This window comes from Lissotriton helveticus, chromosome 1_1 (assembly GCF_964261635.1).
Source record: "Lissotriton helveticus chromosome 1_1, aLisHel1.1, whole genome shotgun sequence".
Taxonomy (NCBI): Eukaryota; Metazoa; Chordata; class Amphibia; order Caudata; family Salamandridae; genus Lissotriton; species Lissotriton helveticus.
The window spans coordinates 726623911-726636336 of NC_136057.1; positions in this window are offsets into that span (position 1 = coordinate 726623911).

Consider the following 12426-nt stretch of genomic DNA (forward strand, 5'->3'; position numbering starts at 1 on the left):
TTCACCCAATAGTTTAATTCCTCCCTAAAAAGCTACAAAGTTTTCTATCTTTCATTTTCTCTATTAATCATTGGATGATATAGAGCACATATTTTCATGTTTTAATTTATCTTCGTGAAGGTCCTATCTTAAATCTCAAAAACTCAAAAGTCCATTTGTTTTTAGAACGAGGTATTTACACTTAAAAATGTTACCAATAATAATGTGGTTGCCAAACCATAATCTACTTTTTGCTAAGCGTTTCTTTAAAAATTGTAAGAGAATGACGAATGAGATAGTACAAGAGGGTCGAGCAAGTTACATAAAATAGGGCCCGATGTAAGTCACCAAATACCGGTCGGTAACGGCCGAATTCGGCCGTTACCGACCGGTATTTGGTGATTGAGATGTAGGGGCTATAATTACACAGATTTGGAAAATTTACCAAATCGGTAAAATTACCGATTCTGTAAAATACCGAATCGGTCATTTTACCGATTCGGTAAATCCCAGATGTATTTAGCACTCTTTACAGTGGTACAGGCCTTCAGAATTCGGTATTTTACCACCCAATACAATTGGGTGGACAAATACCGAATCCAGGTGTGCATGCACATCTGTGCATGCACACTGTGCAATGTGACACACAGACATGCCCTAAGGGCATGTATGTGTGCCACATGTCACACATGGCTTTACTTGGGGTGCTAGAGGGTGTCAAAGTGACACCCCCTGCACCCTTGCAATATTCGGTATTTACCAAATCGGTAAATACCGATTCGGTATTGCCCATTGATTCCTATGGGCTTCAAGGCCCATAGGAATCAATGGGCAATACCGAATCGGTATTTACCGAATTGGTAAATACCAAATATTACCGATTCGGTAAATCAAAAAGAAAAATTTCCTACATCTCCCACCTTCTAATTTACAGATTCATAAATACCGAATCGGTATGATTCGGTATTTATGAATCGGTAAATTAGAATTACCTACATCGGGCCCAAAATGTGCACTGTGGTGCGCCGTTCCCCGTGTAGTCAACACTTCTGACAATCACTGGGCAGGAGTAATTGAGTGGGGGGATGAAGTGAGATGTATACTCCTTTTACTCTCATTTCACAAATGTGGAATTTGAGTTCCACATGTTTACTCCTTTGAAAATGTCCGATTTTCTTGAAATTCAGTAGGAGCTCAAAGAGTATTTATCGGAAACTGTATCTCTTTCAACTTCTTGGGAGTATTCACATTTGTGAACATTTATGCATCGCACTTTGAAATTGGGAAATTGAGTTCATACGTCTATATACAATTGCTAACATTTTTTCGATGGGTAAAGTATTATTCCTTAAGGAGAAAGGACCTCCACAACATCCCACCTTTTCTACCCTGCAAATGGATTTAAATAGCTCTTAGCCGAAGTAAATCTCTACTGTTTTCATGGTGGCGATCTACATGCAAAATGTATGTTAATACCCACAAGCATACAAGTTAGTGTGTGTACACCAATGTTTACAGGCATCCCCCCTGATTCTCCCTCAACCTGCCGGCTTTGAGGACATTTACTAAAGCTTAAAGTTACACTTGATTGGTTTCAGTTTGCTTGTGAATAAATACATTTACCAGTACAAATTTATGTTTTTTGAATAAAATATTTTAATATTCCTTTGCGGTAACCATTTGGTCACCAATGCATCACAAGGAGGTAAATGGACTGTTGTGGATGTGTAGATCAGAGGGCGTGATTTAAATATCGGCAGACAGTCTACTCCATCACAACAGGGATGCATATTCCATCCGCCAAAATATAAATCCCATAACATCCTAGGCGATTTAGATTTTGGCGGATGGGATATCAGTCCCCGCGGTGACAGAGTAATTCTTTGGGCAGGGGAAAATCGCAGAGTAGTTTGTAGTGCCCAGAAAGATTTCTTGGCAGGTGCATCAAAACCCTATCAACATTCCTCTACCATTAAATAAAAGCAAATCACTGCAAGTCAAATGTAGTAACGATTTTTGTCTCTAGGTGCAGCAAAAAGAACTTCTACCCTTTGAAGTGTATCTTTTGAAAGACACTGACTTGATACTACTGTTATTTGTCACATCATCTGGTGTTTTACACCAGTGTGAGTGCTGTTCAGCATGGCTAAACGTTAGTGTGGTAAATGAGAGTGCCATGGAATGGAGTATCATAGAGTACAGTGGAATAATATGGAGTGTCATACAGGATCATGGAGTGATGTGGAGTGGCGTGCAGCGGTGTAGAGTGGAGAAGAGTTGAGTGGAATGGAGTGGAGTGAAGTGAAGTGGAGTGAAGTGCCATGGAGTGGCGTGGAGTGGAGTAGTGTAGAGTGTTGTGAATTGTGGTGGAGGATGTAGAATACTATAGAGTGGAAGGGCATAGAATGGTATGGAGTAGTGTAGAGTTGAGTGGCATAGAGTAAAGTGCCAGAGTAGAGTAGAGTGTCGTGGAGTGGCATAAAGTGTTGTGGAGTGGTGTAGAACAGAGAAGTGGCATAGAGGATATTACATAGAGTGGAGCTGAGTGCTGTAGAGTAGAGTGGCATAGAGCAGAGTGGGTTACCACACAGTGGAGTAGCATAAAGTAGAGTAGTGTAGGAGAGTGGAATGACAGAGTGGGTGTAGACTGCAGGAGCATAGAGTGCAGTAGTGCAATGTAGAGTGGTGTTGTGTTCAGTAGCAAAACTGCCTTTTGCAGAGTAGAGTGTCAGAGAGTGCAATGCTGTGTAGTGCAATGTTGTAGAGTGCAGTTGCATAGAGAGCATTGGTGTAGAGTGCGTTTGCGTAGGGTGCATGGGAGTAGAGTTGAGTGGTGCAGAGTACACTGATGCCAAGTAGATTGGTGCATAGTAGAGTGTTGTAAAGGGCAGTAGTTTGGAGTACAGTGGTGACAGGTATGATAGAGTGGCATGGAGTGCAGTGGTATAGAGCACAATGGTGTAAAGTGGCATAGTGTGCAGCGGAGTAGAATACAGTGGTGCAGAATGTTGCAGAGTAGAGTATAGTGGCGTAGAGTGCAGCGGTGTAGAGTAGTTTGTGTAGAGTACATTGGTTTTGAGTAAAGCGTAGATTGCACTGGTCTAAAGTAGAGTGGTGCAGCATGGAGTGCAAAGGCATAGAGTGGAGTAGAGTAGTATAGAGTACAGAAGAGTAGATTATTTTTTAGTAGAGAGAAGTGGCGTAGAGTGGAGTGATGCAGGACAGAGTAGAGTGGTGTAGGGTAGAGTGCAGTGGCATAGAGTAGTGGCATAAGGTGCATTGGTGTACAGTGCAGTGGTAATGAGTGCTGTGTTGCAGAGTCAAGTGGCATAGATTGGAGTAGCACAGAGTGGAGTGGCTTTGACTGGAGTGGTGTAAAGTGTAGCGGTGAAGAGTGCAGGGTTGCATAGTGGAGTGAGGTAGAGTGCATTGGCATAGAGCAGAGTAGTGTGGTGTAGAGTGAAGTGGTGTGGACTGCTGCTCTATAGTGCTGTGGTACCCAGTAGATTAGAGTGACAGAGTGTATTTGCATAGAGTGTAGGGGTGGAGAGTGTAGTGGTGTAGAGTGCATTGTTTTAGAGTGGCATAGAGTAGAGTGGTGCAGAGTAAAGTGCAGTAGCATACAGTGCAGTGGTGAAGAGTAGAACGGCACAGAGTTCAGTGGCAGAAAGTGCAATACTGAAGAGTACTGTGTCATAGAGTGCAGTGTAGAGTGGCTTAGTGTGCATTGGTGTAGAGTGCAATGTTGTAAAGCGACAGAGTGCAATGGTCTAGAGTAGAGTGAAAATGCATGCAGCGTACGTGTCCTAGATTAGATTTTTGTGGCATATAGGGCAGTGGAGCAGACTAGATTGGCATTGAGTGCAGTGAGAGAGTGCATTGGTTTTGAGTAAAGTGGTGTAGAGTGCATTGACATTGAGTGCAAGGGCACGGACTAGAGAGGCGTAGAGTTGAGTGGACCAATATAGAATGTAGTGGTGTTTAGTGGAATCGAGTGCCATAGATTGAAGTGGCATACAGTTCAGTGATGTAGAGTACAGTGTCATAGAGTGCAGTCGTGCAGGGTAGATTAGAATGGACTGGCATGGAGTGCAGTGACGTAGAGTGGAGTCTTGCAGAGTAGGTTGGTGTAGAGCTTAGTGATGTACAGTGCATCAGTGTGGAGTGTTGCAGAGTAGAGTGCAGTAGCATAGAGTGTAGTTATGTGGAGTAGAATGGCGTAGAGTGAAGTGGCATAGAGTGGAGTGGTGCAGTGTAGAGTGTGGTGGTGCAGGGTAGAGTGCAGTGGCCTAGAGTGTACTGATACAGTGTAGAGTGGATTGGCGTAGAGTGGAGTGGCTTAGAGTGGAGTGGCATAGAGTACTTTGGTATAGAGTGGCTCAGAGTAGGGTGCAGTGGCATAGAGCACAGTTGTGCGGAGTACAGTGGCATACTGTTCAGTGGCAGAAAGTGCAGTGTTGTAGATTAAAGTGGCATAGAGTTGAGTGGAGCAGAGGAAAGTGCAGTGGCCTAGAGTGGACTGATGCAGAGTAGAGTGGAGTGGCATTGAGTGGAGTGGCATAGAGTGCATTGGCATAGAGTGGCACAGAGTAGAGTGGGGCAGAGTAGAGTGCAGTGGCATAGAGCGTAGTGGCACAGAAAACAGTGGCAGAGAGTGCAGTGTTGCAGAGTATATTGTTGTAGAGTGCAGTGCTGTATAGTAGAGAGTTGTAGAGTGCATTGCATGGAGTGCAGTGGCATAGAGTAGAGTGGAGTTATAATCAGACAAGGGAACCCTCTAGGTAGTTAAGGACCAAGGGTAGCAATTTATGAATATAACAGTGGTCCTTAACACATTTAGGAACAACAATTTAGTAAAGTATAGTCAATAATGTGTACTATAGAGCAAGAAAGGTGTCCAGCCGGACACGGTATTTATTTAGTATAATGGTATAAAGGAATTTTGTGGGCCAAAGAATACAGTGGGATACACTCTGTATCCAATACATAAAAGACAAAACAGAAATGGAAATAAACAATTTAAACAAAAAAAGGAAAATATTCAGACAGAAACAAAAAGGATGCTAGTAATTAGGAATAGAGCATATCAAAGCTATCCATACATAGTTAACACATGGATCAAACACATTGGTAAAGAAGTGTGTAACTATTTAATTGGTCCATGCATCTGCGTCTGCCTCTTAGGAGGACGCACCTTCTCCTTCTCCCACCTCTTTTTTTTAAACCTTTATTTATACGTTTTCCTAAAATATAAAATGTAAATTTCAAGACACATGTTCGACCCATGCAACTGTCAGTGGTCCATCTTTATACATAGTATTCCTGCGTAATACAATTTACATGTTCACGGTTTGGTGACAAAGTGACACATTCATTACTCCTCTCTATTTGCCCCTTTCCAAATGGATTGCTCAATTACTCGGGCCACTCTGTGTGCTGGTACCATGTTCCATTTGAGAACCGACAGATGTCTGCTCCAAAAAAAAGGACCTGTAGGTTTGCCAGATATCAAGGGGCCTGGACGCCAGGTGTTGAAATTGACCGTACAGCTTACTGGTGGTATTACAGCTCGACATGCTGAACATCCAGCCCTTTAATGTTGGTGGGTATTTACTCCCCCGGTGCATTGTCACCTCTCTTTTGGCTAATAATAATGCAATTGCACTAAAACACGTATATGGCTGAGCAATCTCTTGCACATATCCTAGCAATGCCTGCATAGATGACGGGGAAAGGCCCAAGCCAGTCATTTTCAACAGCTCATTAAATACTTGGGACCAAAATGGTGCCACTTTAACACAAGTCCAAGCTATGTGCGCAAAATTGGGCATTGGGGGACGACATCTGGAGCAGGTGTGCGGACGAGATGGATCCATAGGTGAAACTTAGCAGGGGAAACGTAAGCTCGCAATTGAAATGTAAAATGTAATATCTTTTATTTGTGGTTAAAGGAAACTTTATGGGGCAGATTTACGTTACCTGGCGCATCCCTGCAAATCAGAAGGGATGTGCCAAGAAACGTGCAACGCGCAATGCCATTGTTGCGCCACCACGGATACGCCGCATTTACAATGCTGCGCGCCATGGCACAAGGATAGGTAGATGCGTGTCGCATCTGCCGGCGTAAGGTTGGCGCAGTGCTGGAGTTGTGTCGGGGGTGCGACGCAACTCCAGCACTGTGCCAACCTGGCCTATCTTCCACATTGTGCGTCACACCTTACGCCTGCTTCAAGCAGGCGCAAGGTTTTGACGCAGCGGGTCGGAAAAGTGCTTGAGTAAAATCTTGTAGATTTCACTCAGGCACTTTTCCGAGGCGTTCCTGCGCTGGAACACCCACATGACGCAGGTATCATGTGGCGCAGGGCTTTACAATGTGACGCATCTCCCTAGATGCGCCACAATGTAAATCCCCCGCAGCATGGCGCTAGCTTTATGCCGCCGCTGTGTCATAGAAGTGACGCAACATCGGCGCAAAAGTGGCACACAGGACTTGGAAATCTGCCCCTATGTATTTTCTTGCAACATGCCTGCTACTGTGCATCTGTAAGAGGGGCATCAAGGTCCCATTCTCAGGCTGCTCATATCCCCTATCCCTGACTGGAAGCATTGCCATCAACGCCCTATACATCCTATCCACGCGATATTCACCGGTTATATCCTTGATAAGCAATGTCAGTGGAGGAAACTCCTGTGGTTCTAAGAGGTGCTTGGAACCAAGGACCTCTCTGCAATCTACACAAATTAAACTGGTCGAGGAACCTAGCTTCCTGGAACCTTGCATCCTCTGCCCTAGAGAATGTGTCGACCTGGAAACACATCCCCAATTGGGATCGAGTTAAATTTGATTAAGGTTTGTTGCATCGTGACCTCCTTGGTGATGGGTACCCAAATGTTCCCAGAAAGAGGGATTTCCGGGGAGTACAACAGCTGTATTCCCGTGGCTTGGGCTAATTGCATCCAGGCCCAGCTGGTAGTTGACAGCGTCTGTATGTCCAACGGGTCCAGTTTTAAATCGGTCGGGACCAATTCAGACAAAGGGGTGGGGTGAGATAAATCTGTCTCGGGCGCAAATATGCAATCCATGAATCAAAATGAAACTGATTCCTGGAAAAGCTGCACTGCGCAACCAGGTAATAATTGCGAAAATTGGGAATTCTGAACCCCTCCGCTCATAAGGGAGCGTCAAGGTGTCCCAGCTAATCCTGGGCTGTTTGCTGCCCACACCAATCGAACTAATTAGGAGTGAAGCGTGGCAAAAAAGGTCTTGTATAGTGTTATCGGAATATTCTGGAACAGGTACAGGAACTGCAGCAAAACAACCATCTTAATCAATGCTATCCTGCCAGCCATGGCAAAGGGGAAGCTTAAGCCTCCTCTTGATTTTACCATCCAGTTTCTCCATGGCTAGACCGTAGTTAAGTTGAAGTATTTGGGCCGGCTCCCTGTGTATACATATCCCCAAATATTTTACTGAGTCATCGCACCATCTTAAAGACAATTCCGTGTCCCGCTTACAAGGGGCCTCCATCAATGGAAACATTTCAGACTTACCCCAGTTAATATGTAATTCAGATAGAGCACTAAAGCGATTGATCTCCCGCAAAAGGGGCCCCAGGTTTTCATCCGGGTGCGGCACATATAAAATGATATCATCAGCGTATAGTGTAATCAACAGCGGGTCTGCCCCTATTAAAATGATTATCCTGGAGGTGACGTACCAGGGAGTCCATCGCTGTTACAAATAACAACAGAGAAAGTGGACACCCCTAGCGTGTTCCCCATGACAGAGTAAAGGAGGCCGTCAATGAACAGTTCACCTGGATTCGTATCGATGGAAGCGTATATAATAACGAGACCACTGCTATGAACCTGGGTGGCATCCCAAACCTTATCAGTGTAGCCCGAAGAAAGGGCAACTCTAGAGAGTCAAATGCCTTTTTGGCATCTCAAAGTACTGCAGCTGCTGGTAGTGTGGGCGAAATCCTTTGCAAAGTGGCAAACTTAGTACGAAGGTTCAAGGCAGTGGATCTGTGTGGGATAAACCCTGCCTGTGCGGGTGATATCCGCTGATCGACTATCAGGGCCAACCTGGTAGCTAACATTTTTGTCAGAATCTTATAATCAGAATCCAATAGGGATAATGGCCTGTATGAGCCACAACTCTTGGGGTCTTTACCTGCCTTGGGTATTAGTGTAATGACAGCGTCGTGGAGAGTCGGGAGGAGCACACCTGTTTCTGTTGCTTCCAGATAAACATCTATAAGATGTGTTTATACTTTATAGAAACTGCCGGAGAAGCCATACAGACCTGGAGCTTTGGACCCATCCATTGCCTCTATAGCTTGAACCATGTCATCCACTGTGAATGGCTCTGCCAGAAATTCCCTATGTGCGTTATCCACCCAAACTAAGGCTGCCCATCGCCTCAACCTGGAAGTCATCTGGGCGGCTCCCTGTTCTGTGTCAATAGCCACTAATTGCCTCTCAATCCCGGATAGAGTGTTGGGCAGGTCATTAAGAATTCCGGCCCCTTTCGTGATACACATCCCCCTTATGTATGCTTTAAATGCCTCTCGAAGCATGGCTTTAGTGTCCACAGTGCCCTCATTGAGTTCAAAGTAATCGTCAATGGCCTGACCTATCTCGTCTGCAAAGACTCATGAAATGTTTAGGTAGAGGCAACCAGTCTGCAGCAGCAATAACAGCAGTGGGAACACCTCACAAAACATAACATTGTGAGTTTGGCTGTGAGTGTCTGCCTTTTCTCTACAATGCATGCTTCCTTGGTTTCCAGGATGTCCTAACTACTAGACTCAGAAGCCTTGCTTCCCAGGCGCAACAAATTGCTTCTTGCCACGCGGAACATTGGAAGAAGGACGCAGCCTTGGGAGCTCCAAACCTGCTCCTGACAGAGAGAATAAAAACACTGACCAAGAAACAGTTGAATTTTAGAGACAGATGAGCAACGAGAGCTGTATGACATGTTTAATGGTTTGGGGGACAGATTAGAGATGGGTGGCAATTTCAACTCATGAGATTAAAGGGGAGGGGTGAGATGAGGCATAAACTACTGTATAGAATAAATACTACATCTGCATGCTAACACAAGCGTTCATATTTGATTGATTAAGAGCTTCTTAAACTGTAATCAAATCAGTGCTTATAAATAACTCTAGAGAGTATTTATCGATACATCTATGAAGCTTCTTTCCTTAGCAAACATTAGTGTGCACTGCAGCAGACATCTTTGTTGCTTTGGCATTATCCTAAACACATTTTGTTTAAAGAAATCGAAAGAGCAATGGCTCAAATGATCCCTGGATTGGTTTGGATCAAATCTTTCTCTTCATTTAAAAGCTATTCCATCTGAAGAATGTGCCCTGTTGTGCTCATATCGTGATGCCCTATTGTATAGTTTACACGTTTAGTCAGTCAAAATAGAAAAAGTTACTGAATCTAAGAACGAAGATTTGGGCAAATTCATCAACCTCCAAGAAACAACACTACAGAATTATTCAGTGTATTTTTCCTCAAACCTGTATCAATTTGATAATTCACAGCATATTAACCATAGTGTACTGTAAAATGTCAGCTATCATGGTCATTTACAAAACAGCAAAAGATACAAAAATAAACAAGTACAATCACACTCTGATATCTTTGAGGAAATCTACATTCTTAAATAGTCACATAATTGTAGCTATTATGTTTAGTGTGTTTACACCCAACCTCATAAAAAGTCATCAATGTGATAAACTACGGATGGTGTATGATTACCATAGTGCTAAATGTATCTCTATTCTGGCCCAAAGTGTACTTCAACAAAGCAGAACGTGCATTTGTTCAAATCATTCAATACTACATCTTAAAGCATTGAGTTGGTTAATGTAGAAAGGATCAACATTCGCCTGCGTAGCAGTGCAGGCTCTTCATGGGGTTGAAGTACTTTTACACATGAGGTGATTTATATGATCCCTCCCTCACGGTAACCGACAACTAACAATGACGCACTGTGTTCCCATTTCTTCTGTACAAATTGCCTATTACCATTAGTGAGCTGTTGAAAGAAGACAAAATCCCAGTTTCCAGCTTCTTTTTTGTTTCTTATAAATAAAATTCAGCAGGTTCTAAAAAGACCCTAACCAGTTCTTTGTCAACAGGGGCAGCCACAATGCTATCCGCTGACTCCAATTTGGGCTGAATACCTTCACCAGATATAACGTGACCTAAATAGGTAACTGATGTCACTCTATTCTTGGACTTTTGTTTTTTTACATAAGGCCTTTCTCTTCTAGCCTCATCAAAACTTTCCTCAAGGTTATAGCATGCTCACTCACTCCTTGGCATATATAAGGATAGTATCTTGGAAAAAAACAAAATATTGGGTATCTCCCTCAAAACCAACTTCATTTTTCTCTGGAAACAGGCTGCAGTGGAAGCCAACCCACATGGCAATCTAACAAATCGATAGGCTCCCAATGGGGTCACAAAGGAGGAAGTCCGATGCCCAGAGACCTGATGTAGTAGCATTTGATCGCGGTACAAAAGGGGGTGGTGATGGACGGAGCATCTGAACCAATCAAACACTCACACCCAGTCAACAGATCTGGGTTTAATTCATCACCGTTCTTTAGCCCACTCTGCCACCCCAGTTCAGACATGGCCATATGCAAATCAGTCTAACCCTGTGCCTCATGGGAACAGTCCAGCCCGAACTGCCAAGCCATGCCTTCCCTGGACCGGATTCAAGCTTCCTAGGACCGGTTTCTGGCATTACAGCCGTCTTCAGCCAGGCTTGCTTGAATCCAGTGGCAAAGTGAGCAAGGGACTCACGTCTGAGCATACCCTGCCAACTTATGACGAACAAAGCGGTACAAAAGGGGGTGGTGATGGACAGAGCATCTGAACCAATCAAACACTCACACCCAGTCAACAGATCTGGGTTTAATCCATCACCGTTCTTTAGCCCACTCTGCCACCCCAGTTTAGACATGGCCATATGCAAATCAGTCTGACCCTGTGCTTCATGGGAACAGTCCAGCCCGAACTGCCAAGCCATGCCTTCCCTGGACCGGATTCAAGCTTCCTAGGACCGGTTTCTGGCATTACAGCCATCTTCAGCCAGGCTTGCTTGAATCCAGTGGCAAAGTGAGCAAGGGACTCACGTCTGAGCATACCCTGTAGCATTTGATGGCATGCTGAGGAGAGATCAAGGACAGAAAATACACTCCCCTCCCTTTAGCATGGTGAGAGATTCTGAAATATTGGGGAGTTGCTGGCTATCCACCCAAATACATTTGTTGAGATTTCTCAAATCCACACACATTCTAACAAACTTGACCCCATCATTTGGTGCTAATACTGATGGAGACAACTACTCTGATGCTTCAATCTCGTACCTTTGCTTCCAGTAATCTGTCTAATTCCTCTTTGATGGGTTTGAGCATCAAGTGAGGAACTTTACGTATATTATGCACACTGAGATTAACATTACTTTTCAAATCAACACGGTGGTCAAACCCTTTAAGTGAACCTAACTCTTCCTGAAATACACCAGGGAAATCTTCAAAAATGTTTTCCCATCACCACACTCAATATTACCTGGTCCTTAGCATTTGGATTACGTATAATTACCATATCTCTTTGGTGTCTCCAACAGAGCAAATTGTCTCCTCTTTTTGCTATGTACATTTTATACATTGTTTCTCTCCCTTTGATTTCAATTTTCTTCACCATAAAGCCAAGCACATCAATGCGTGAGCCACCATAGCTGACTGGGTTGATGTATGGAAGAAGAAACAGTTCCTCAGGAAACTTACTTTCCCACAGTTTACCAATCATGGTGAACGGCAAACCACAATTCAACAGTACAATAAAGATTTGTCGGTCAGTCTCAACTACACACTTGGGCATAATCACCACGTCTGCATCCACTTGTTCATCTTCACCTTTTACATTTAGTACTACAGTACGCAATCCCTCTTTCTCTACTAGACGCACCTACTTTGAGGTTTTACACTCCTTGACATAGTGCCCTTTGACATCACATTTACAACATGTTAAATGTCTAGCATTACAATTAGAACTATTGGCCATATGATTGAAACTCCCACATCTAAAACATTTGGCTTTGCTGTTGTCAGAAAAAGTTTTAGACTTGGCTTTCACTGCAACTTTGCAAACACTGTCCGCTTCCTGTTGTTTCTCCCTCTTCATCAAGTCATGTATGCTACTCTGCACGGGTTTCCTGTCTGGAATCACTTCCTTGTTGGGTGTGAGAATATGACTTCTCATCTCCTTCCCCCAGCCAGATGCATTTTTAACTCCTTCTACAATGGCAATTGCTTCGTTGAGAGAGGTATTCATGGCCAACAGCTTTTCCTGTACTCTATTGCTGTTCGTATCTCTTACTAGTTGGCCCTGGATTAGGGAATCTGTAAGCTCCCC